The sequence below is a fragment of the Pteronotus mesoamericanus genome, unplaced genomic scaffold (genome assembly GCF_021234165.1).
Source record: "Pteronotus mesoamericanus isolate MK-2021 breed Mesoamerican mustached bat unplaced genomic scaffold, CSHL_Meso_final contig_182, whole genome shotgun sequence".
Classification (NCBI taxonomy): Eukaryota; Metazoa; Chordata; class Mammalia; order Chiroptera; family Mormoopidae; genus Pteronotus; species Pteronotus mesoamericanus.
In genome coordinates, this window is record NW_026555078.1 from 22,199,232 (window position 1) to 22,225,388 (window position 26,157).

Below are 26,157 nucleotides of genomic sequence, written 5' to 3' on the forward strand. Positions count from 1 at the left end.
AGCGAATGAATGGACAAATGAGAAAAGGAGACGGAGGTGCACCCCGAAGGGAGAACCTGCCTCTGAGAACATTACTCAGGCTGCCCTCTCCAGAGGTTCCTTTTGGGCACGGATTCCCCCCTCCCCCCCCCATCCTCAAGATGCTGCTCCACCTGCCCCACCTTCTTCAAGGATTTCTCCATGGCTATTTGCCTGTGGTTTTTCTGGTCAGTTCATTGAAGGACTTGTGCATTTGGTGGGGACTTAATGCCCAAAAAAGCCTGGGAACCAGGTCTGGGGGAAATGAGAGGAAGGACCTTACCCTCTGCAGTGAGGAAGTCTGCTCAGGGGCAGCCGGACCGACAGGAAGGAAAGGCCCCAGGGTTTGGGGATGATTCCTTTGGGGGACAGGAAACAATAAGAACGTTTTATTGAGTTGAGGTTGGGGGGGTCATGGGCATGGTGGCAGGAGTGAGGAGAGAGTGAGTGGATGTGTGTGGGTGGCTGTGGGAAGGAAGGGTGTGGGTGAGGTTAGGAGGGAGTGGGAGAGCGGGTGACTCAGTGGCCCAGCTGCACGGTGGCGGGATAGCAAGTGCCTGCACAAGTTTGAAGTGAGAGTTGGGGAAAGGAAATGAATCAGGGGAACACAGGGGCCAGGGTCATATGGAAGGGGCATGTCACTGGGTCAGTGAGAGTCCTTGGCTTGGAATTGCTCACCCAGGCACAGAGGTTGCTCAGGGCGCAGGTTAGGGCCCCCAGAAGAGGTGGAGGGAGCAGGAAATAGACATTAGGACCTGGCCAGTGCCTGGAATGTGGGCTTCTGGGCAGCCCGGCTTTCCTTACAACACAGGGAACAGCTGGGATTTGGGGGCCAGGCTAGTCCCCTGCAGGACATGCCTCAAGCTGCTGAGGAGGGCTAGCAGCTAGTTCCTTCACCTGTCCCCTTCCGTCCCTCCCCCAACCCTCCCAAGTTCCCTTTCCCTGCAGTTCATATACTAACAGCCCACAGCACTCCAGGAGGGGGTAAATCGGGATCCATTTGTTTTTCCAGGGTTTGACCTCTGGGTAAAACTCTTCCCCCAAAATGTGCCAATTTAAGTGAAAGCGATAAATCAGTCCCTTTGAAATGCAGAAGCAGCTTGGGGAAGCCCCCTTTGATATGCAGCTTGGAACCGAGGCACTTAAAACCTGGGTTAATTCTCCAGCTTTATTGGAGGCAGAGAAAGGGAAGAGGAGGAAACCCAGGGCCAGTCATTAAGTCTGGGCACTTGAAAAGCATGGGGCAGGGGCGCAGGGGGATCACGAAGGCCTGGCGGCCCTGGGAAAAGCGTCCGGGGCCCTGACGAACTAATCCCAGTTCCCACCCAGACAGATGAGACGGGTTGAAGGGCGGTGGAGAGGAGGGGCCGGCAGAATTGGGGAGAGGCTCCCAAGGATGGGGAGGCGGTTGCTATGGAAATGGAGTGGGGCCTTGGGAAGGAGAAAGCCAAGAGCCAACTTGGCAATTTCCTGAAAGGAGCTGAGAATTCGAGTGAGTGTGTGTCCCATTCACTGGGCAGCTCTGGCTTTCGGAGGCCAGGACCGCAGGCCCTGCAAGGGAGCCAGGGCCCCGGGCTTGCCTGTTACCTGGGGGGAGGGCTGGCGGGGGAACCCTGGTCTGGACCCTCATTAGAAACATCTGTTCCTGGAGGCCTCCTCATCCCAGGGCTGGGGGAGGAGCCGTGCCTGAGGGCACCACGTGATGTTCACACAGGGTGGGGCTCTGAGGCCACTTGGCTCCCCACATCCCACTCCCAGAAGGGAGGCCTGCCTGGGTGTGGAGACGCCGGAGGCCCGAGGTCAGCTGGTGGTGGTGAGGTGACCCTGCACCCTGGATTTCAGGATAGTTCCCACTGTTATCCCTGCGAGTGACAAGTTCAGGTCTTGGACTTGTCAGGCAAATGCTCCAGTTCGAGGTTTGGGACGAGCAGCCCCCAGTGACTTGACTTTGTAGCTGGATTGCCCAGAGCTTTTGAATGCAGCGCCCACAGCTGATGGCTGGTTCTGCCTCCTCCAAGTGGCCGCACGGCCACCCATCCTCCCCTGCTCTGTGTGGTCTGAGCTCTTTGTTTTATTTTTGAGGGAGTTGCGAGTGGAAGATGGGAGCTTAGAAAATAAAGACGTGACCCTCCTTCCAGGGGTGTCCAACCTGCGGCCCGTGGGCTGCATGTGGCTCAGGATGGCCATGAATGCGGCCCAACACAAAATTGTAACTTAAAACATCATGAGATGTTTTTGCGATTATGTGTCACAATGTATTTAATGTTTGGCCCATGACAACTCTTTTTCATCCAGTGTGGCCCAGAGTTGCCAAGAAGTTGGACACCCCTGCTGGAGCTCGGTCCTTCCATTTCAGACAGGCCCGGGTGGAGGATGACCGTCAAGCGCTTGCCACCCCCGGTCGCCCTCTGACCTCGGGGTGCCGCATTCTGGGGAACGCATTTATCATGCAGCAGGCTGGTCTTTTGCCGCACAGGTCCTGGTTCAGTGGGCTCGGGGTTCACATACACAGACACTCAGGGTAAGCTTAGCAGCCAGTGAGAGGGGCTTTTCCTGATTCCACAGCACTACCTCCCCGACCTCAGGAATTGGGAACCCACATCCATTTGGAGAAGCTTCTCCTCCACCTGTGCCTCCTCCTTAGACACCAGCTCACCTTGAGTCAAGTAGGGCTTCAGGGGTCCGCCCGGCCCTCCCAAAGCCTTCTCCTGTCATATGCTTATGATTGTATGCCTCAGTAGGCCTCAGACAAGGCATCAACGGAACAAATCACAGAAATAACTCAAATAACTCTTTTTAGCTCTTTACACTCAGGACAAGCTGAGAGCCCCTAGAAGGCAAGGGTAAAGCAGTGGTTTCTCTGTGTGCCACCACCTGACACCCTGGGGAATGTGAGAGAGGAGGCACAAAGGGCCCTGGGCAGGCCCAGCTCTCCAGGGCTGCTGCCCACTCCTCTGGTCCCTGTCCTGCGCTGCGGGGGCCAAGAGGTGGGAGGCTCCCCTGTGCCCTGTGCCCACGTGATCGCGCTCTCTTGTCGTTAGTCTCCAGATTAAATGAAATTACATTACAAAGCTCCAGAGCATTTCACCTAAATTAAAGCAGCAGGACTGCGCAACAACCCAGCCCCATGGCCTTCTAGAAGTCCAGGGCAGAGGCGCCATTTTGCGCCCCTCCCCATGCTGAGAATGTCGGGCTCAGGAAAGGGGTGTGGAGTCAGGCTCACAAAATGCCTGCTGGGAAGCAGAGCCAAGAGGGCTTAAGATGTGGGGGCAGGCCAGATAGTCCCCCAAAGGCCCCGGAAAAAGAAAGACGATGGATGGAGGAGGTGCACGGGTGTGGGGTCCTGCGGAGGAAGGCAAGAGAGAAAAGGCAGATCACGGTGGCCCAGGCGGCGTCAGAACCGATCCGGAGTCAAAGCTAGTGAAGGCCACATTCATGCTGTCTTAGGTGTTGCTGGGAAGAGACCTGGGGGCGGTGTGTGTGTATGCCCATGCCTTTGTGTATGCACGAGAACCCGGGCCTGTGTGTACACACACGTGTACGCGCGTGCACACACACAGGGCTGTGGGGCAGGCCGGTGCCAGAAACTGCTGCATTCCTCTTAACCTCAAAGCCAGCCTTCCGTCCAAAATGCTTTCTCATTATTCGCAGGCACATTTCTTCCCACCACACTCAGCTCTTGTTTCTGTCTTTCTATATGCTTGCTGCAGTTCAGACTCTCTCCTGCTCTGCAATGCAACTGTGAAAACGCCTGCATTTTATTAATGCTGCCTGGAGTCAGGCCGGGGCCCCTCTGCTCTCACCGCCCCCCACAACTCTCCTCTTCCACATGCTCAGTGAAGCAAAGCACAGGGGTTAACCCTGTGTGTCTGGGTCTCTGTCCTGGAGACGTGGGGATCCGCGAGGTAGTGTGGAACCTGCAGAAGAGGAGGAGGTCCCCTAAGTCCTTTAGACGGTTTGTCAGGGGGTGTGGGGGCTCCCTGGACTCAATGCTTCCCTTGCCCTGAACTTTTGGCTGGTTCTTATCACTGCCCCTCAGCGTTTGTCTTCAGAATAGGAGGACATCATTCTGTCTTGAAAGGAATTCTTGCAAAGTTCTAAGAGAAACTCCTGAAGAGGCCGGCCCTTTAAGCGTCTACTCTATCCGTTTGCCTTCAGGAGCCAGTGGGACTCCTAGAAACCATTCCAGAAACAGAGCTGCTTTTCTCTTTAAAATATTTTCAATAAGGAAAGCATAAAGAATATAAAAATGGCCTATCACCCTGAGAGTCCTGTAAACATTTTTTTAAATACAACACATGCACATAGCTTTAAAAGAAAAAGAAAGAAAGAAAGAAAGAAAGAAAGAAAGAAAGAAAGAAAGAAAGAAAGAAAAAGGAAATGAGCATAGGAAGGTATATATAACACAGAAACTTCAGTTTCTCTCCTCTCAAACCACAGTTGCTCCTCCCAAAGATAATGATTGCTAACGGGGGAAGAATTTGAATGCATACTGACATCTTTTTTTCATTAAAAAGAAGCCTGAGATTCCCACCATATCAGCACATGGAGTCCCCCTTCATTCTCTATAATGGTTGCATATTAATTCTGAGTACGGCTGTATCATAGCTTAGCCAGGGTCTCCTGATGGGTGCAGAAGATGCTTCCAGCTGGTAGGTTTTCCACACATTGCTGCAGTGAGGATCTCTGGACATATGCCTTGGGTGTACCTGCTTCAGTGTGTCTTCAGGGAAAGTCCTACCAGCATAGTTGCAGGGTAAAAGGATGTGTTTATGTAATATTTTGTCTACTTTTTTTTTTTTAAGTCATTTGTTTTCCTGCCCTTCTCCATTTCTTTTTCTATCCGGCAAACTCCTAGTCATCTGTCAGATTCTAGCTCATATTCCACCTGCTCTGTGAAACCTTCCCTGATTGATCTAGGAACCCACTGGCTCCTCCTTCCATGCTTACCTAAGCCTGGTTGTAGCTGGCTTTTAAAAAGTGTCTGTTCTCCATATAGGATCATGATACAAGCACATTGACATCATTTCTCCTGGTACACAAAGTTTTGTCTTTTAGCATCTTTCTCTGTGCAGTTCCAGGGGACTTGAACATCTATTTGTACACTCATGTTCATAGTAGTGGAAACGACCCAAAAGTCCATCACAGTTGGACAGATAAAATATGGTCTATACATACAATGGAATATTAGTCTTAAATAGGAATGAAATTCTGACACATATTACGATACGGATGAACCTTGAAGATATTATGAGTGAAATAGGCTAGTCACACACAAGAAAGACAAGTACTGTATAATTTCATTAACATGAGGTAATAGAGTAGTCAAATTCATGGAGATGGAAAGTAGAATGGAGGTTTCCAGGGGCGGGGAAGAATGGGAATGAGGAGTTAGTGTTTAATGGGTCCAGAGCTTCAGTTCAGGAAAATGAAAAAGTTCTGGGGATGGATGGTGATAGTTGCACAATAATGTGAATGTATGCAATGCCACTGACCTGTACACTTAAAAATGGTTAAAATGGCAAATTTAACTTTTATTGCACATATTTTACCAAAAGAAAAACTTTTCTTTCTTCTTATGAAAATGCGCCATCTCATAGGCTCAAAGTTCCTGGCAGGCTTTTTCCGTGGGTGAGCATACCCATCCCCCTACCTCAAGGCAAGGCTGACCCATCCAAGATTGGAGAGTACTTATCCTATTTTCAGATATTTCCAGGGAAGTGAGCCCATTACATTATTAGGCAATCTTTTCCAGTGTCTCAAAACCCCAGACATTCTTGGTACCAGACCTTTCCTGCTGCACCTGAAGTTAATTTTTCCTTGGTCAGTAAGTGCTTTGTCAGGCACTGACTCTTCACACACTTGAAGGCTCTTGTTACATCATCCCCCAACTTGAGAACTGAGGCCACTGAGGAACAGGCTGGTGAGTGGACTTTGAGGGCCTTGTGAGACTTCCTCTTAGGCTCCATCCTCACCAGCTTGCGGACTGATATTGCTGGGTTTTGATTCCTCAGCGGAATCTCGCGCACAGGATCCTGGGGCCCTGGGAGGTGAAACAGTCCACTGATCTCTCCCCTTGTTAGGGGTGTGGTGTGTTGGGCACGTAGAGCTTTTTCCTCTCAGCTCTCTACCTGCACCCTTCTGTGGAAGGTCTTTTGCTGACAGGGAAGAGTTCCCCAAAAGACAGGTGCAGAACTAGTGAGTCATTTCAGCGACCCCCTCTGTCCTCCAGCCAGAGATTGTACGGCATCTGAATCAGCTGTTTGGAACATGTACCTGGCAGTCACAGTGTGGAAGGTGCTGACCTTGTCATTTTAGAAACATCAAAGGGCTAATGAGAGAGGAATGAGAGCTGAGAAGACCTTCTCACCTGGGTGCCTGTCAACCGCAGGCTTGCAGCGCCTGATGGGGCTGAGAAATGTTGTCACGAGGTTGGAGGAAGTGGAGACTTCTCTGTTGAGAGGACCTGTCCCCAGCCCCCCTTCTGGGGCACAGGAAGGGAAGAGGGTGCAGCTAAACGGTGGCCCCATGCTCAGCGACTCAAATGTCACTGCTGCTACAAAGGGAAATCCGTGTGGGGGTGAGCACCTCCAGAGACCTCACTCCCCTGCCGTTCGAGGACAATAACATCACTCCTGTGTTCATATGCCAGGCCCAACAGCTCAGGAACATTAGTCGATGAGCCTGTGTTGACATTTTTGACTTCAACTCATGGCTTGTATGTAGGACTTGGCCTCAAGAAGGAACTGAGGCCTGAGGAAGGCAAGAGCTCTAAGGTACTTCCTGCAACTAGAGCTCAGATGAGGAAAGAGAGTTCCCACAGATCAGTGTAGTAACTGGCGTCTAGCATGAGCTTGGTGATGGGCTTTAACATTACTATAGTTCATGAATCATAAGGTAGCCTTGGTCCTTTCCATTTCCCAAAGAGCTGGAATGTCTAACACAGCAAATTCCAGACACCCTGGTAGAAATTACCTTATGATCAAGTTGCCAGGGCACTGTATCTATAAGCACTTGGAAATGCTAGTATTAGTATTTGGTTGTTTCCGTTCTTTTAAAAAAAATTGTGGTCTGTTTATTTTTTGCTGTTTTTGTTCCGGTTCCATCCTTCAACCCCCAGGTTCACCCACCCAAGCTGCTGGTTTCAGGAAACTCAAGAAATCACATGCTGCAGAATATATGCGTTTCACAAGAAGAAAGGAGCTGTCTTGGTGTTGATCACCATTGCATGGCTAGGACCTTGCATGTTACAGGCATGTAGAAGCTCCTATTAATAGCTGACAAATATTGAAGGGAGGAAAAAATAGTCAAGAGAGTTCACTTGAGTTGTCCGAAATTCCACAGCAAATCAGCAAGAAACCAGGAGAATCTGCCCTTGCAACTCACATGCCAGTTCTTTGCAGGAGGCCATGCTGTGTCTCTTTTTAAGCCTCCTTTGCGTGGCTTTTGGTGTCAGTTAGCCCTCCCAGGGGAAGCAGCAGCCAGGGCTGGGTCTCAAAGCTCAGGGCTGGCTTTGAGGCTGTGCCTCACACAGGATGGGCAGGGCTCAAAGGCCTGGAAGAGCTGGGAAGGGCCATGATTTTGGTAAAACTGAGCCTTTCTACAGCAATCAGCAGGGGGATTGACTTGGTCTTTGGGACTAGAGTTCTCTTGGCTCAGAATTGCCACGCAGCCATGTTAGGACCCAGGTCGTTGGAGGTGTTTCTGGAAAGGGTCTTCTCCCAGTCTGGCCCTGTGGAGCTGAGGCAAGGTGGGGCTCTCTCCTGTAGGACAGCCTTCAGAGAGCCCAGAGCAAAATGACCATGCGTCTATCTGCCTTGTTCCTCTCTGCTCTCTTTCTTAAGGAGGAAACTTGCTGCTCTTCCCCTGCCCCCCGCCCCGCCCCGCCCCCCCTCCCGGGGGCAGCAGGGTTCAGAAAGCTCCCCTCCCTGTGGACAACTTTGACTGGATCAGAATGTGAGCAGGAGGGAAATCATGACTTTCCAATAGTGCTCTGAGCTTAGACTGACCAACACTTTGTGTCCTGGTCGTGAGACCCATATGACTGAGAGCACGAGACAGAGGCAGTGACTGGACCAGGCTTTAGAACATTTTTCTTTGCTGTCCCTCAGTATCCGCCCAGGAGCCTGTCATCCAAGGGTTTTGGAAAGCCCGTCCAGGAAAACACCTGAGGTTGCAGGCAGCTCTGGTTCTTCCCCAGCCCCCACTCTTAAGAGTTCCCAATCGTTAGATGTCCTTCCACACAACTTCTTATCATTCAATCTGTGGCCCCAACAGCCTAGGGCACAGTGGAGGCCTGATGGTGGTTTTGCTGAGGCCAGCAGAAAAGCTGACCAAGCGTGTTTGGCCGCTGGCTGGGCTCAAGCAGCGCTCACAGAACCGGCGTGGGCTGCCACAGGTTCCCTGTGGGATGATTTCCTCACCCACCTATGGTCCGTCAAAGGGCTTTTCACTGTCCCGGTCCCTTTCTGTTCATTTTTCCTCTCCCCGAGGGGCTGCCCTCCTCACACCCTCTCCCACGGTCCCTTCTCTTCCTAAGCTCTTCCTGGGCACCATGTAACTGTAAGGACCCTGAGGCCTAACACCTCAGGGAGCCAGCTTTTTTCAACCCAGACTCCACCACTGGGAAGAGGCTGAAAGCTTTTTCAAGATGAGTTGGGAAGAGGGTTAGAAGTGTGTTGAGAAGTTACGTCTGTTTCTTTTTTCTTTTCCTTTCCCCCTCTGGGGCCGAGAGACCAGATTTTTTTTTTTTTTTTTTTTTTTTTTTTACAGTACATTTTGGCAGGCCCCATTTTTTTCTGACAGAAAAAAAATAACAGGCATATTTTGGGCGATTACTCAACTGGGGTCCTTTGTGACAGGATATGCAGCTGCGTGACTAATGGAGCTGGCTTTCTCCTGGCTTCCTTCCCCTTTCAGTGTTCTTGTTTACCGCCCCATACCAAAAAAAAAAAAAAAAAAAAAAAAGAAAAAAATACCATAAGCTACAGATTTTTATTTAAAAAAAAAAAATGCTTTGTGAGATACTCAAAGGCAATAAATCCTTTGGATATCCATTTCCAGGGCTGCAAACTCCACGCCCTCTTCCACTTTTTCTTTTCAAACACACAAGCTCTTGACTCATGACATGTGAATCTTCTTCTCCCACCCCCACGTCCCTGCTTTCTTCTGAACATATGTCCAGCAGATCGTGTGTGTATGTTGGGGGTGGGAGTGGGGGGGAAAGGGAGCAAGATGGGAACCATATTTTTGGTGCTTAACTCAGCAATTGCTAAAGGAAGGAATAATGACTTCCAGGGGCCTCGGGACCTTTTTTCCCCCCAAGGCCTGTGTGTTTCCATGATCTGTGACAATTCTGTGTTGTAAGCAAAAGTTATTACAAAACATGGAACTAGCTTAATGAGGAAGGGTACGTTCCAAACAGGGAGTGACTCTTTCTTTATAGAGGAAATCCAAATTTGGCTGGCTTTGAAACTCAGGATCTTTGAGCTTCTCATAGAACTTGGGGAAGAGACTCACTAGTCTGTAGCATTTGACAACTGGAACTGGCCTTTTGGTTTTTTTGGAGATCAATTGGCTTTTTATATCAAAAGGTGTCTGGTTTATGGATAGGAAAAATTGATTAGCTTGTTAGGTTTGACAGAGACAGATTGATATAGATGAGGTACAAGATTTGTGGCCAAGTGATGGGTTTGAGCCTCAGTTGTGATCTGGAGCAAATCATCTAACATCTGTGGGTCTCAGTGGCTCCGATGTTACAATTAGGATGGCATCCTCTCCTCCTAGGTTGCTGGCGAGAAAAGTGAGATGCCAGACGTCCAAGGCAGGGGAGGGAACTCTAAAGCATGCAGTGATCACTGCTGCTGCTTCTTCATCTAAAGGGCTGCTCAAGCTTTGAACAGAAGAGAAAGGCTTGTTCTATGAGCACCACGATGTCATCTGATGAAGAGAGGAGAGATTATTTATAAAGCAGCCCAGGACATAATATTCCAGGGGTGTTTCTGAGATTGGTGCTGCCTCTGAGTTTGCCCGCTCCCTAAGTCCTCTTCCACACAGGTCTCAGAATCATATTTTTGGTCATATTCTTTTCGTACTCAGGAAACCATCCCATCAAACCCAGACCAGAGGCACCATGGATCCTATCTCTTCTGTCTGTCCTGTCACTCACTCCTGTTTGCCTGCACTTTGTCCTGGAGAAGTGAACCCTGGATACAGCTCGTACTCTACTCCCTGAGCCAGCATTTCCCCTGGACATTGCTTGGAAACCCCCCTCCTCCATTTTCTGCCTTCTATTTTTCTTCCTGCTCCTCTCTGTTAAACCTGGTTCATGTATCATTTCTTATGAAATTTCATCTAAAACATGACTGTCCTAGAGTGTCCACTGACTAGGAACACCTTGAGCGGACACTCCACACCCTCTAGTAAATCCCAGAAACTATCTTTTTTACTCCCCATTACTTGAGTCTAATGTCCTCGGCAAAGGTAGCTGACCTGATTTTGCCCGTGGGTAAACTGAGGCACCCACCAGACAACTAAACTGGTAGAGATTACACAGCAAGCCCTTGGCGCAGACAGGAATAGAAACCCCACATCCTGATTCCAGTTTGCCTGAAGTCTAAAGAGGCACCTGAGTGTGGATATCCCAGAATAGCTTCTCCCAGGCTGACCAGCTGTGAAGTGATGTGTTGCAAGGGTTATTTTTTGCCTTGGCTTAACTCTTAAAAAAACAGCCCAAGCTCCTAAAATCGGCCTAAGAAAATCCATTTCTCACAATGTCATCCGCTTGCCAAGTTTAAACCTAGTATATTACATCATGAATGCCTTTGGTCCTCACTCTCAGCTTACAGCAATGCTCAGGTACCTGAATTAAGTTCAGAAATCACAGTTTATTGAAGGAAACAGATCATTAAGTCACTCCACTGGACTGAAGCCGTCGACGTTGCTTATTTGGAGAAGCTGAGCACTGAATAATGTTCTCTTGATTTATGTGAACTAGGACTAGCTGGAGCTGTGTAACAAAGGGCGTGGCCATCAGATGACAGGAGGTCCCCGGGAGCTGCTGGGAAGAGGGGTGCGGCAGTGGGGCGCTGGAGCTGGCTTGCGTTGGCTGGTTATTAAATTTGCAGGAGTTTTGTAAGCCAGTTGTTAAGCACAGACATTATGACCAATTAAATTTGATAAACTTGTAATTAAAGTATACTAAAAACAAAGGTAATAAATACTACAAATGGATCACATCCTAATTATCTTGTTAAAATATACCATCATCTATGCTCTTGAGTTATATGTGTACGGTATCAATATGGTGGGAATACTACACACTGTGCAGCTCTTCTCAATTCCACGTTCAGTAACACCACATTGGGTAGCTTTACATCAGCCATGGTGAGAATATGTACATTGCAGTAAATTCTACACGTCAGGGCCTAGATTTAAGAAAGTGACAGAGAAAATGTTAATGAGTAGATGAAACATAAAAGTATGTTATATCTGTAGCAATAACATTGTGAATTGAGGTAATATTTTTCCAGTATTGAAAAATAAGTATTCAGTTCAGTAAAGAAGTCATTCCTGCCATCGCCAAATGAAGTCCTGAAATACACCTTTGTTATTTCATTTTTGTCTCACGTATTATTGTAAATGAAATTATCCTCCAACAGTCATGTCAGTTCTATACTTGGAAAGCTGATTAAACATTTACCATCATACTACCGAAAAACAGCATGTATGGACTACTCAGGTCTCTGAAGGAAGACCATTGTTGAATACCTGGAACCCAGAAGTAAGAGGCACATCTGAGAGGCAGCTATGGAAGAGGAGATACTAATGGCTGGGAAGAGAGCAACATAGGTGATACCATTTAGATTCAGCAGCCAAAGATTAGCCCATCAGATCAGGAAAGTAGAAAATAAAGTAGGTAGGCTAAATTGAAATATACAGCTGGATAAAAAGGTCTGATAGTAGAAAAACAATGACTTCTAAATTCAATTTGAGGATTAATACAATATATTCACAGTGCCTTAAAGTTCTAAAGGTTTCTTTTTTTAATACATGAGCTCATGTGACCACCAGAACAGAACTATTAGCTATTGGCATCATACCCATTTTACAGATGGGAAACTGAGGCAATGGGTGGTTAAGTAGTTCGCCCATGACTAGTCTTTCTACATAAATGGCTAAACTAGGACATGGTGGAGAAACAGAAATAGCACAGACTTTGGCGTCAGATACCCCTGGGTTAAAAATCCAACCTTGTCATTTATGTAACTTTGGTAAATTTAACTTTACCTTTCAAAGTCTTGGTTTCTTTTTACTTACAAAACAGAAATGATAATGCCTCTGTCACACACTTGCAGTGAGGATTGGCTTAAATGAGACTATAGGTACTAGAACTTGGGAGGCCATCCATAAATGTTCATTTCCTTCTCCCTTGCACCATGATGTTTTATAATTATTTACATTTGATTTTGAAATGCAGCCAAATGTAAGTAATTATAAAGACTCTTTGGGCTAACATATTTACTTTTATAATTATATTTTTTAGGATTAGATGAAATTGCACTGTGTGATTTTAGGCCAAACCAATTTGGGGGCGGGGGCGGGGAGGAGAGAGGAGATGGGCTAGAAGAGGGCTGGGATGGGATTCAGATTTTGTAAAGAGCTCCTTCACTCACTGGTAGTTGGAGAGAATCTGTACGCCCCACCATGTTCAGCAAGGCCATTCTGTGCGACAGGAGCTAGAGCTCCCAACGGACTGCCCTTTTCTAGACTTGGGCCTCCACATCACTGCTGGCAGAAATGAGCAGGCCCAGCTTCTGACCCCTCTGTCCCCTAAAACACTCATAGCCTCACCACCAGTGTCTAGGTGGCCTGAATATATCAGTCACTAGGTTGACAGTCTGTCCCCCAAACGGTTCCCTAGGGCCAGCCTGATTCAGGCCCAACGATCTCTGTTCTACTTGGTATTTTAAATACTGTGGGAGCTCAAGACAGGATGGTATATTCGAAGATATTTCTGGAACAAGGGCCAGGAGAATGCAGTTGAAGGTTCCTGAAATTTCATTTTCCAACTCCACTTTGAGCCTCAGTTTCCTTATCTGTGACACAGGAGCTTGCTTAGCTCCTCCACCGGGTCATTGCCACAGCTGAATGAGAGAAAGTATGGGAAGCATGGGGTCAATCTCACAGGCCTGTGTCTGGCCCACTTTTGGGTCTGGGTGCTCTGCAGATCACTCACTTCAGCAAGCCCACCAGGCCTTGTGGCCTCACAAGAAGAGCAGAGCTCCTCTGGTTGGCTCTGACCTCCCGCTGGCCTGTCTACAAGTGGAGACATAGTCCCTGGACGCTGGGTAGAGAGGCTTGTCAGCCAGTCAGTGCAGCTCAGGCGCTAAGCGCATGAATGGATGCCCGCAAAGCACTCTGGGCTCTTTAATTGAAAGCCACTGGAGCGAGACAAAGAGTGCCTTCTCCTGCCACATTCCTCAGCGGGGGGCTTGCCCCAACTGCCTCACCCAGGAACACCTGTGCAGGTGTGGACATGTACACTTTCCTGGATGCTGGCTCTACCCTAATAGTGTGCAATGCAAGTGCATATTCTTCTCTCCTACAGAGACCTCCCCAACTGTGATGTGAAACATAGCTGTAATCTCCGCGAGTATGCTTCCAGAGCAGCAAAGTAGAAGCCACAGGCACTCTAAACCATCTTGCCTACTGGGAAATCTTTGGAAAGCTATTAAGGACGGCTTTAGATTCTATATGACCTCTCTGGGCCAGCCTGCATCCCCAAACTGAATACAGCCTCTCCCCTTGCCCTAGCTCAGAGCCTTTGGTGTCCCCAGCTGTCACCTACTATAAGGGTCTAGGGCCAGCCTGCAAGGAATGGGGTTCTAGCTTCCACTTACTAGCTGTATGACCCTGGGAAAGTCACTTTAACTTCCCTGTGCCTATGTTTCCTCATCTCTAAAAGGAGGAATCATAGTTGTACTTACCTCACAGGCTGTTATGTATATTGTATGAGCTCATGCAGTTGAGTTACACGTTAATGTATGAGTTAACACAAATATATGAGTTCATACTGTGTATGTAAAGTGCTTAAACCAGAGCCTGGAACACAGTAAGGGTAATTACAAGTGATACTACTACTACTACTATTATTGTTATTATCAATTTCTAGCAATTATTGTCCGGGTCCCATTTTCCTGACTTTCTAACCATAGCTTCAAGGCCCAACCCTGTTTACACTAGGCTTGCTACTACCATGAACACTCTAAAATGCGTGGAAGATGTTGCAAAAACAACTTGGGATAGAGGATTGAGATGAGGATGTGGCTTGAGGGAGGGCAGAGGAGTAGAGAAAGGCCATGGAAAACAGGATGAGGGAACAACACCTGGGCTAGCCTCTCAGAGGCCTGATAGCCCAATGCAGTAGCAGAGTGTCCGTGGAATTGCTCCCAAATCTGGGCTCCACCGGCATCTACCTTAACCTGGTTTTTTTAGTCACGTGTGTACCACATGGTATAGAATGAATTGAAGTCTCCAGATTCTGAGTTCATTGAGGGTGAGGCCTCGTCTTTGCCTTCCTCATGTGGGTGGGAACTCAGTTGGCTCCGGTGTTGAACTGCATTAGAAAGTTAGTGTATTTGCCACTTGCCTCCTCCCTTGACTTAGACTGGAAGGTTGAGAATGACTGTGCCCTCTTGGTCCCAACCCAGGGCCTTTTCTTTGCACTTCTGTGCTGGCCCATGAGGGAATCAGGAATCCCCTAGACACCCAAGCAAGCTGTGAGACAGGAGTGCTATCTCATGTCCCTTTGTCTAGACTGCACCACTTCCCTCTGTCGTTTCTAACCTCCTCCATGGCCCTTTGCTGAATCTGTGCCAGATAAACCCAAGAGACTTGAAATCTCCTCAAACTCTATCTCAGAACATCAACCGGACATTTTTAGATTTTCCCCAAACTCCCTTTAGATGTTACTAACACCCTGATCCTCAAGATATAACGTCAAGGAAGGGGGACAGGAAAGGCCTAGCTTGTTGAACCACTGCCTCTCTTCCTCTCTCTCTCCTCTGCTTCTGCTCCTGGCCTGGAAGCGCTTTCTATGCTCCCTTCCCACCTGGAAGAACTACCCCCAGCCTACCCGCTGCCTCTTCTGCCCTGTGCCTTGCAGCAAAGTCCTGTTACCAGACTTCCTGGCTTTGCTCTTGTTATCTAAAAGAAAGATTTTTCAATTTAGGACTTCTTTTTCCACAAGCCTCCAGCAACTCAAGAGAGTCAGTGTAGACCCTTGTGGCTAAGCAGGGCCCATGATCCCAGGTGGTGTCCCTCCGTAAGAAGAAGCCATAGCATGAGCTGGCCCACAAGGAGAAGAAAAACACAATGGTTTAAGAGGTTCGTTGTATTACCCCAGAGTAGTTATGAAATAAAACATATGTCATGATGCTATTTCCATATAATTTGGCGTATCATTTTATTCTTATGTGTGTGTATTTTAAATAAATGGGAAAAGGCATAAAACAAATGAAAGTAGTCTTTCCTGAATGGTGGAAATAAATATGATTTTCACCTCTTTCTTTTGATTCAAGCATGTTTTCTGATTTTCTACAATTAATATATGTTACCTTAGAGTAAAAATGAAAAACAAAATTAATGATTTCTTACATTTTATGTGATATTTTATATGAAATATTCAAATACATATTTTATAAAGAAATATATAAAAATATATAAATTATTATTTTATATGTAAAAACTCCATATACCTCTTTATATAATTTTATATTATAATATAAATATAACATATAATAATATGTACTATACATTAATATATAGGTGACTATTCATAGTGAAATACTGGAAGACAGTACAAAAAAATACCAACAATAGTTTTCCTATTTTATTTTTTCTGTATTTTCCAAGCTTTTTACATTGAGCATTTATTATTTTTGTAATTTGGAAAACTAAAACTGTGTTTCCCTTGAACAATACAAGTTTTCACATTATTTTTAGATCATTATTTTTGTTTGTTTTCCTTGTACAGGTTATCTGCCTGTCTTAGCATGAACACGGGTGCAACTTTTTTGACTGTTGGGTAGCTTTTAAAAGCTTGGTTTAGACCCTGAAATTACTGCAGGACTTGATGTTTCTTTCCCTTGGCCAGCTCGGGCTCATCCATAGGACCGCTCAGGATGGTCGGGTGGACTGTCAATGAGCATCTAGAATTGTTTACAAACAGTGAAAAAACACACAGTAGAGAACGCTCAGGGCTTCATTCCCATGCATGAAAAACTGTTTTGTAGGTGCTGACTGCCTGTGCGTGTGCGGTGAGGAGAGTGTACGGAAGATGAATCCAGAATGCTGCTCACCGCCCAAAGCAAGAGAAAGGTGAAACACCCTCAGAAGGGGGATTGTGAGGCTGCATCCTGCTCTTCAGGCCCCTGGGGAGCCGAACATGATGATCTCATGGTTATTTTCCATCCCCTAAGATCTATGGGACTTCCCTGATGCTTGTGTAGCTGTTTGTAATTTGTTCTTTGGCTAGTACTTTCTAGATTGCTCTGAGGGAAAACACTGATTTTTGCATTTATATTCTGGGCCGTTGAAACAGCAAAGTTTTCAGTTCCCATCCTCTGTTTATGGATTTGCCTTAGGAACTTTTATCCAATATAAAAATGAGCTCAAGGGAAAGGAAGGTCTTAAAGAGACTCTCCAGACCCTCTGGGCCCAGGTGGGCTCATCTGCAAACAAGGACTTACTATTCCTACTCCTAACCCTTGCTCTTGGACTTCCCTGAGGGCAGATAGGCTCTCCTCTCCACCTAGGATTTTGAAATTCTCTGGTGGAAGATTTGGTGTAATGGCAAATGTCATCTCGAGGCTTGAGAGTGTTTTCCACTCATCACCAGTCATCCTTCTACCAAGCAGTTTTAAATTCTTCCTCAGCATTACTAAGGATTGAGAAACAATAGAGGTTTCATGCTCTTGTCCAAATTGCATGGAAAGTTCCAGGGGATGCAAGTGGGAAGGATAGGGAGGAGAATAAAAACAGAATGTCAGGATCTCAGGATGTCCAGCTTAAAATATTAGCCTCCAGGACTCACTGCTTCAAACATGTCACTGAATCTATAAATACTGTCCTCATCACCTGGAGTTGTAAAACTAACATTGTTTAGTTCCCTGGCTTTACATTTATGGTCTTGCTTGATTGCAGGACTCTGTTCACTCAAGCACCCCCTTCCACAGTCCTCTGTGGGACTCTAGGACTATCAGGGAACTGCCTAGAAAGGAAAACCCATGACACCACTGCCCCCAAGGAGGGACCACCTGGGTCCACACTCAGTTTCACTGAACATTTCTATGGTTCTAGGTTCAGCATCTTGCTGATCACTTAAGTTCTTTTTTGTGTAACCAACCAAAGTATTGCCTAAGTCCCGACAGTGTTCAGAACATCGGGGTAGGGGGCATCCTTGGGGCAAGAATTCTGGCACAATGTTGGGGACACATAGACTCAGGGAGACAAAGGCCAACACATCTGAAAGACAGAACATATGGAGTTGTCTTTGGGAAAGAAGCAAGCTGTGTGGAGTAGACGGAAACTGCCATGAGCAAACAAAGAGAGAGGATGTAGGCTCCAGGCTTCCCAGAAGTTTGGCCAGGACTGGGGATTGGGGGAGAGCAGCACTGGAGCTGGACCTCGGAAGATGGGCAAAGTCTAGATAGATATTGTGAGCAAAGGGAGTGGTAGGAGCCAAGACAGTCCTTTCAGTGGAAGGAACAGGGATGGAGCAGGATAGAGGCAGGGTTTGTAGGTCTGGCCAAGGTGGAATTCACGTGGGAGAAGGGATGGCAGGGCAGACGGAAACAGGAGTAGGATGGGGCTGCCTCACGGAGAGCTTTAAAAGTTTTTTTTTCCACTGTTAAGTTCCTGTGTGCTTTTTTTTTCTAGGTAAAGACATGTTACTAGCAATGGCTTGTCCAAAAATCTGACATTTGCCCCAGACCTCTTCCTCTGGCCTTCTTCCTCAGTTTGACTTACTGGTAAGCCCTCAAGCACCAAGCAACCCTGGATGGGTGGTTTGCCCAGTTATCATGGGTGCCTCATGGACAGCCCAGGCTGGCTTTTCCTTGGCAGGGAGTTCCATTTTGCCAACAGAGCTGGACTGGGAAGAGGCTGGATCAAGGGTTTGGGCTGTGTCTCCACAGGCTACCATCTTGGGAGGGCCAGTGGCAGACGCCAGGAGCTGGCTGGCATCAGGGTGCAATCTGGTGGCCACTGAAGAGATCCTCGTCCTCGGAGGGTCTGTGAGCCCACAGACACCTGCTTGGCTTGGCTCTCTGTGGCTGGGAGCATTTCCGGCTGAGATGAGCGGGAAATGGATGGCTGATTGAGAGCAGACAGTGAGAGGGAAGAAAGGGTCTTCAGTGCTGAAACGAGATATTTGTGAGCCCCTCCCTATCTGCACATGGATGAGGGCTGGCCTTAGAAAATGGTTCTGGCAACCTTGAATCTAGAAGCACTCCAGGGGAAGATGAGGGTGGAATGAACCCGCCAGGGCTGCTTGCCATGTGAAAGGAAGGATTAAAAGGAGCAAATGACAGGAGGGCAAGGTGGACTGTGTAGTGAGACAGAGGATATGAAGGGTCAGGGTGTGAGAAGCAGAGCCATTGCTAGCGATTGCTGGGACCTGGGAGCTCCTAGGGATGGGAACTATGGTCGCAGTTCCTGGCCCCTTCCCATGTCTGGGCCCCTGGCCTGCTGCCCTCTACATGGATTCATGAGACCAAGAGGCAAAAGTGAGGGATGGAGGACTTCTCAGCAGAAACGCCCCATAAACAAAGACTTGCCCCCACCAGCAGGGCCGCAGCAGGGGGGACGCTTGCCACTCCTCCCTGCCTCATAACCATGACTTTCTCACTCAGACTGTCCATCTGTCCAGCCATGCCGCCAAGCCCCAGAGCCCCATGCTGGTTTCCTTTGGAAGAGCCCCAGCTCCCGGGGCGACCTCGGCAACAGCAGTGCCCACGATGGCTCCAGGCCCAAACTTCCCATCATAGGCAAGGGTTGGCCTGTCCCATGGAAGTTAAAATAACACAGTGGCTGTTTATGAGCAAGAGCCCTCAATAAAGTCCTCGGGACGGTTTTCTCAGCAGCATGTCTAATCTTCTCTGGCTGCCTCTCAGGGCTCTGGGCTCCCGATCCATTTCGGTTTTTCTTCTTTGACTCATTCTGGGACTTCTCTGCCATAAATCTGAGCCCCGCCAGTGCCTGGTCCCATCAACCAGGCAGACCATTCAGAATTAGCTGTGGTCATGGTTGTCCAAACTGACAGGCAGGGAAACTGAGGCACAGCAGGCTACAGGGCCTTGTCCTGACTCCTGCAGTGACCCAGCAGCTCAGCTGCCAGCAAGGCCCAGGGTTCTGGCTGGGACTTTGACACTGGAGTTTGTGGGTAAGGCTGGGGGACATGTAAACTGGGCCATACTTGGCCGCAAATCCCAGAGCTGTGTGGCAAATGAAATTACAATGCGGGGGAGGGGTGTGGTGTGTGTGAGTATCTGGCAGACTTGATGATGGTGTTTGAAATCCTCCCCAGGCCTGGAATTTGACAAGCACAGAATAGAGATGGACCAGAAAACCCAAAATAATGGGGGAGAGAGAACAAAGAGCTTTCCCAAAGCCCTGGTTCAAGCTGTGGGCAAATCGTCTTCCTGTTTCTCATGCTAAGCCCCTGCCCCCAGGCCCAAGGGGCTGGCTGGGCTGGTCTGGCCAGTCCAAGGCCATGGCTGAACTCCTGATTCCAATCCCTCCTCCTGCCTCAGGCCTCCCTGGGCGCAGGCCTACGTGATCTGGAGAGGGGAGTCTGGGAGGGGGGCGGCTGTTAGGGTTTTAGACACTTTCTAGGTGCCTCTGGGGACCTACATATTTCCTATGTAAAGTTCAGTCTGTTTGCAATTAGGCCTCTCTTCTTTGCTTATTTCCGGAGAGATTAAAAATAGCGAAATCAGCTTAATCTGGACTCTCTGAGATCAACAAGGCCACTGTTTCCAACAGTATGAAAATACCAAGCAGTCCCACCCACACTCATGGGTAACACAGTGTGGCAGGCCTGGTAGGCTTTCTGTAATGAAGGGACCTTAAGTTGCATGAATTCTTAACAGATAAGACTCTGTGTTTGGACCCCAGCAAGGATATCTTCAACGGAAATGGAAGAGGTTTAGCCCTGTTGAGGGCCTGATATTCTCTCTTTTCTTCTAAATGAGCTCAAAGCTGTGAAAGTCTTTTCAGGGAAACCCACCTTGGTTCAATTACTTCACCAGTCGTAACCTTTCCACAGGGACTTGGGCATGTAGAGGATCCTGGGCAATTTTACATACAATGTGCTGCTTCTGACCCACCACCATCAGCACAACAAGTGTCTGAGGTTGTTTCATCAGAGGTTGGAAGAGATGTCACTGATCATCAGCCATCCTGGGGAGGAACAGCCCCCATCTGTGAGACGACTCGTGGGCTGAGGAGGACCATAGAGCAGAGGAATACTCCCTTTTTCTGCTTGATATTAGTCAGAATGGGAAAGGCTCTGCTGCAGCAACAAATACACCCCCGCATCTGTGTTGTTAAGTTTATGAAATCATGATTGTTGTAGTCAGAGAAGACAGAACTGGAGAGTTACTGAGATGTTTTTAAAGGCCAGCTCTGTCTGTGGCTGACATCACTTTTGTCCGCATGCCTTGGGCCAGAATCTAGTCATACAACCTTGACCTAACTGCAAGGGAGCCTAGGATAGGTAGGATTTCTGGTGAGCTGGCATCATCAAAGGCTTTGACTTGGACTTGTCAGCCAGAGACACTGAAGCTAAAAGGATATCCTCAGCAAAACCTCTCATGGGGCTGCAGGCAGAGTGGTGTTGTGCACCGACAGTGCCTGCCGACTGTCCCCCCCACCATTCCCTCCTGGCACAGATGTCCGTACAAAAAATGGCTGCTTCAAGGAGGCATCTTGGAGTATAAACCTGGGATGGATGCCAAAATAGAGCCCATAGCAGGTAACTGGAGAGAGCACAAACAAATACCTGAATTATCAGTGTAAATAGATGTATCCCAGACCATCAAAAGGCAGGGTGAGGCCCTGTGGTTGACAGCACAGGAATGGTAATAAGTTGTTCCCTAGCAGGCCTAGGTCACATGAAATGCCTTCGTCATGTCTGCTTTACATAAGGCTTTCCCACAGGCAGTACTCGTGGGGCAAATTCTTTCTCCCATCGGAGGTGCCTTGACCCACCACCCCAACGCTGGTCTGCCTTGGATTATGACACTGTGGACTTGTCCTTAGCCACTGAGTGCCATGTGGCAGGGCTCAAGTGCTTTTCTGGAATGGTGGCTGGGAGGGGAATACTGCAAACAGTGACAAGTAAACCAAGGGAGATTTAGCAAGGAAGAACTGTTTTACACCCTTTAACAGCAACGTAAATAACTCAGCTTTCTGTCCAGACCAAATTGAGTGATCATGGATTTTCTTACACGTGAGGAACTAATAGAGCTTTGTCAAGGGATGTTATTTGTAGTGTGTTCCTTGGTATTGGCTTGAGAATACAAAGCTGAACCCTCACTAATATTCAGACTAGATGTGTGATGGTTAATTTTATGTGTCAACTCGACTAGGCTATAGTGTCTGGTTGTTTGGTCAAACACTAGTCTAGATGTATCTGTGAAGGTGTTTTTTTTGGTTGTGATTAACAGTTACAATTAGCTGATTTTAGGTAAAGCAGCTGTCCCTCAGTAATGTGGGTAGGCCTCATCCAGCCAGTTGAGTAAAGTCTGAAGTTTCCTGAAGAAGAAGGAATTCTGCTTCCAAAACGCAGCAGAGAAATTCTGCCCGAGTGTCTAGCCTTTGGACCCAAGACTGCAACATCACCTCTTTCCTGTATCCAGCCTGCGTGCTGCTGTGCAGGATTCAGACTTGCCAGCCCCCTAGCCCATTAGCCAATTCTCTCTCTCTCTCTCTCTCACACACACACATACACACACTCACGCGTGCGCGTGCACACACACATATATCCTGTTAATTCTATTTTTTTGGAGAACCCTGATTAATACAACCAGAGGGAAGCAGACTAAATTAAAAGCATTCATGATTAATAGACATTTTTATTAATTCATAGGGAAAGGGAGAAAACTATAGGGAACTACAAGTTGTGATGGTATCAATGAAGTGGTGGTAGTTACTATTACATTAAATGCACAAAGTGGGGTCTAACAGGCTAAACTACATGAAAACAGTGTGGTCTTTTAGTGACTTCAATTCTAACGAAGGGGTGTTTGCTGGGGGATCTTCTCTCTGGGCTCTTCCTCTTTCCGTCTGGGTACATTCTGGTGCTGCTCTCCCCCTACTGAAGTGTGTGATGAGCCTTTGTCTGTGCACCTGAGCTGCAGGCTGTGCTTTCAAATTACAGGCCTGCTGCTGGTTCTGCCTCCTTTCCTTTAGTTCCATCTAAACTGTACATGTAGTTTTGATCAACTGTCATGTAGGGCTCTTTTGGTTGCCAGGGACAGAAAAATCTGTTGCAAACTGCTTCAGCAAAAGGGAGAGCTGATGGGTCATGCAACCGAAAGATCCAGAATTAGGGCTAGCATTGGACACAATTGAATTCAGGACTACAATAACATGCTCGCAGGGCTTGATTACTTTTCATCTCTCAGCTCTGCTCTCTGCTATGCTGGCTTCAGATGAAGGTTCCACAGGACAGAAAAATGTCAGCAATTTCAGGTCCTTTATCTCTCAGATTTGAGGTTCCAGGGAAAGGAGTGACTCTCTTTCCTGGAAGTTCTAGGGAAAAACTTCAAGGCATCTTTTTGACCAGGTGCCCATTCAGGAGAATGGACTACACTGACTGGCTTAGGTTTAGATCATGAGCTTCATCCTGAGTTGGGGGTGGTGTTGGCCACACTGGAATCTCATGGACTGATAACAGATAACTGTGGATTCTCCAGGAAGAAAATTGGGCAGAGGCACCAGAAAAGAGTGGATGAGTTCTGACTACTTAAAATGATAAATGGGAAAGGTTAAACATTCATAAGCTACTTATTTATGGGGTCAGGGCCAGTGTGAAGTTGGTTCACTCTGGTTTTGACTGCCCCGGGATCCTTATCCCTAAATGCTTGGTACAATTGCCACTGCCTGGGTGATGCCAGTTCTATTAGTAAAATGCTCTTAAGCCCCTTTGCCAATACCCAGCTCTATTTCCAGAACCTGATTATAAACACAGTTGGGGAAGAGGTGGGGGGAGTATATTTCTGACAAAGTGATGTTTCCATTTTACACATATGACTAATAAGGAACTTGGCCAGGAATAGCTCTTTATACAGTTTTAGAAACCCGGGCTTTGACCATAAATCACTGAATCAAGCTCTATCCACATCCTTCAACCTCAAACTAAGTTTCTGTCTTCCCGATATCTTGCCTGAGGGGCACAGCAACAGAAGAGCTGACATGTAGTGTCCAATGGTGTCATCCCACTTGGACAGCCAGGCCTGTGGAGAGGTCACCTTCCCATGGCATCACCCGTAGCGGCAATCTGGGGTCAGGCAGAAACTCTGAGCTTGGTCCTTCATTCCCTTCTCCTTGCTGTCTTGCCAATATAAGCCTTGAAAGTCAGGAAAACATCTCTGTTTTTCTAACTCAAGGGATTTCAGCCATGGAGGTCAGGGAGTGGAAGGTCACATAAGAGTACATGGAAGATCTTGCACTTTGTGCATCTATATGGGTAAGGGGAAAAAGGGGCTGAGAGAGCAGAAGGAGCATGAAAGAGCTCAAGGGGTCTCAGGAGAAAGCAACGAGTAGTGAGGAGCTTTGGCAGGGAAAAGAAGCATGTCTAAGTTGAGAATCCAGTACCCTTCCTCACGCATTTCTATTAGGATAGACATCCAGAAAACTCCCAAGCTTCCAACTCAGAAGCCAGAGCATAACATGCAAGATGGCTCACAGGATGAGCTGACACATTAATAGTTCAACAGCAAAGGCTCAGTTGTAAAGGTTGGGTTGGAATGACAAATAAGCAGACCAACACAATGTGATCTAATGCAAGCAAGACAAAGCAGGTGGAAGATTTGTTAGCAGCAAGTAGATATCCTGGGGCAATAAAGGAGGAAATTGTTCCCTTCTTTTGATGGGGAGAGCTATATCCCTCCATCTTGGCAGAATTCCCTATTTTCACAGGACCAAGATCTTCGGGGAACTTGTTTTGTCCTATGTCAGCTAAAAATAGTTGAGAGTTGAATGAAATGTGACTTACTAGAGAACCTTTGACCTCTTTCAGGTTTAGCTTTTGGACAAAGTTAAGAGCCTCTCTTCTGAGCCTAATTTTGGAAAGAGCATTGTTTGGGAGTGCGGGTGGGGTGGAAAGATGCTCTGTAAGGGCAGGTTAAAGGGCACGACATTTCTATGACTTAAACATGTAGAGACTATACTTTGTGGTTGATGGACGTTAACGGCATGCCAAGAAAGAATAGGAAAAGGGTGTCAGAACCTATAAAACAGCTTCCTACTCAGCCATACGGAAAGCTGAAATATTGCCATTTGTGACAACATGGATGGATCTTGAGAATATCATGCTAAGTGAAATAAGTCAGACAGACAAAGTCAAGAACCATATGATTTCACTCATAGGTCGTATATAAAACTGAAAGCAACAAATGAACAGACAAGACAAACAAACAAGAAAAAGCTCATGGTCACAAACAACAGTATGGTGGTTCCCAGAGGGAAAAGGCGGGGGAGGCAGGAAAGGTTAACGGGGATCAAATATATGGCGATGAAGGAGATCAGACTTTGGGCGGAAAACACACAATGCAATATACAGATGATAGATCATAGAATTGTACATTTGAAACCTATATAACTTTATTAACCAATGTCGCCCCAATAAATTCAATAAAAACCAGCTTCCTAGAACGTTCTTTGCTAAAAACTTGTCTTGAAACCCTAGCTGGTGTGGCTCAATGGCTTGAGCACCAGCCTGTGAACCAAAAGATTACTGGTTCAGTTCCAGTCAGGGCACATGCCTGGGTTGAAGGCTGGGTCCCCATTTGGGGACATGAGAGAGGCAACCAATCAGTGTTTCTCTCATACATAGATGTTTCTCTCTCCCCCTATTTCTCCCTCCCTTCCCCTCTCTCTTAAAATAAATAAAATCTTTTTTTTTTAAAAAAAGAAAATAATTAATAGAGTTGCAAGCCTCTCTAGCTGCTAAATTAACAATGGTAATGCTTATGTTTTCTTTCTCCTGTAGTATGTGGGTGAATTATCTGAGGTCCCCAGGTATTAGTAGCCATGAATAGTAAAACCTTGCAGCAAAATGCTAACTTACCTTAGCACCAAAACACTTTTAATGGTTAGAGTTTTCTTTTCATAATACTCTCATTTACTGAATGCTTATAATTGGTTTGATGATAAATGTGATGCCACACAGCTAGAAAATGGTAGAGATAGAATTCAACCCTGGTCAGTTAGACTACAAATTCTGAGTACTTAACCACTATGCTATTCTCACCAATGCCTATACCCCCTAAGTCCTTAAGCAACATGATTCAAAATATGAGTTCATCAGTCAGCATCGTGGCAAGAGAGATGACACGCTCTAATGGGGGTAACTGAGAAGAATTTAGAACTAGGATTACTTACAGGTATGAGTAAGGTTAAAGGAAACTAACAAGGCATGGTGAGGTCTGCCAGGGCTAGCAGGAATGAGAGGCATCCAACAGGAGCCATGGCCTCAGGTAGAGGGACAGCAGAGAGATACAGCTAAGCAGGGACCAACAGAGAGGGAGCATGGGGATACATACACTGACCATGCCCCACTCTCTTCTCTCTCATGTTAGTACCTCCCATCGACTGAACCCAACTGAAGCTAGAGGGCAGGGGTGCCCAGTGATGCAATCCTCAAGGTCAGGTGCACAGAGCAGGGGTAGGGGCACAGACTGGGAATCTGGAGGAGCAAATAGACATGCCCAGCATAATGTGTTAAGTCTGGCTGTCAGAAAGCAACTTCTGCTGTCATCTACAGGCAAAGGGATGGCTTCTGAAGACTCAAGAAACAAAATGCTGATGACTAGGAATCAGTGAGGACTCATCAAGAAGAAAGATGGTCTT

General features: G+C 47.2%; 1 long non-coding RNA gene across 1 annotated transcript in view; it reads right to left on the reverse strand.

Annotated features, from left to right (window-relative positions):
- Positions 1 to 9,231: 9,231 nt before the first annotated feature.
- LOC129065750 (uncharacterized) overlaps positions 9,232 to 26,157 on the reverse strand; it is a 28,901-nt gene continuing 11,975 nt past the window's right edge. Inside the window, exons 2-3 of the long non-coding RNA XR_008528618.1 lie at positions 11,341 to 11,444; positions 9,232 to 9,957 (exon numbers count right to left, since the gene is read on the reverse strand). This is a non-coding gene — a long non-coding RNA (uncharacterized LOC129065750). The remainder of the gene's footprint in view (positions 9,958 to 11,340; positions 11,445 to 26,157) is intronic.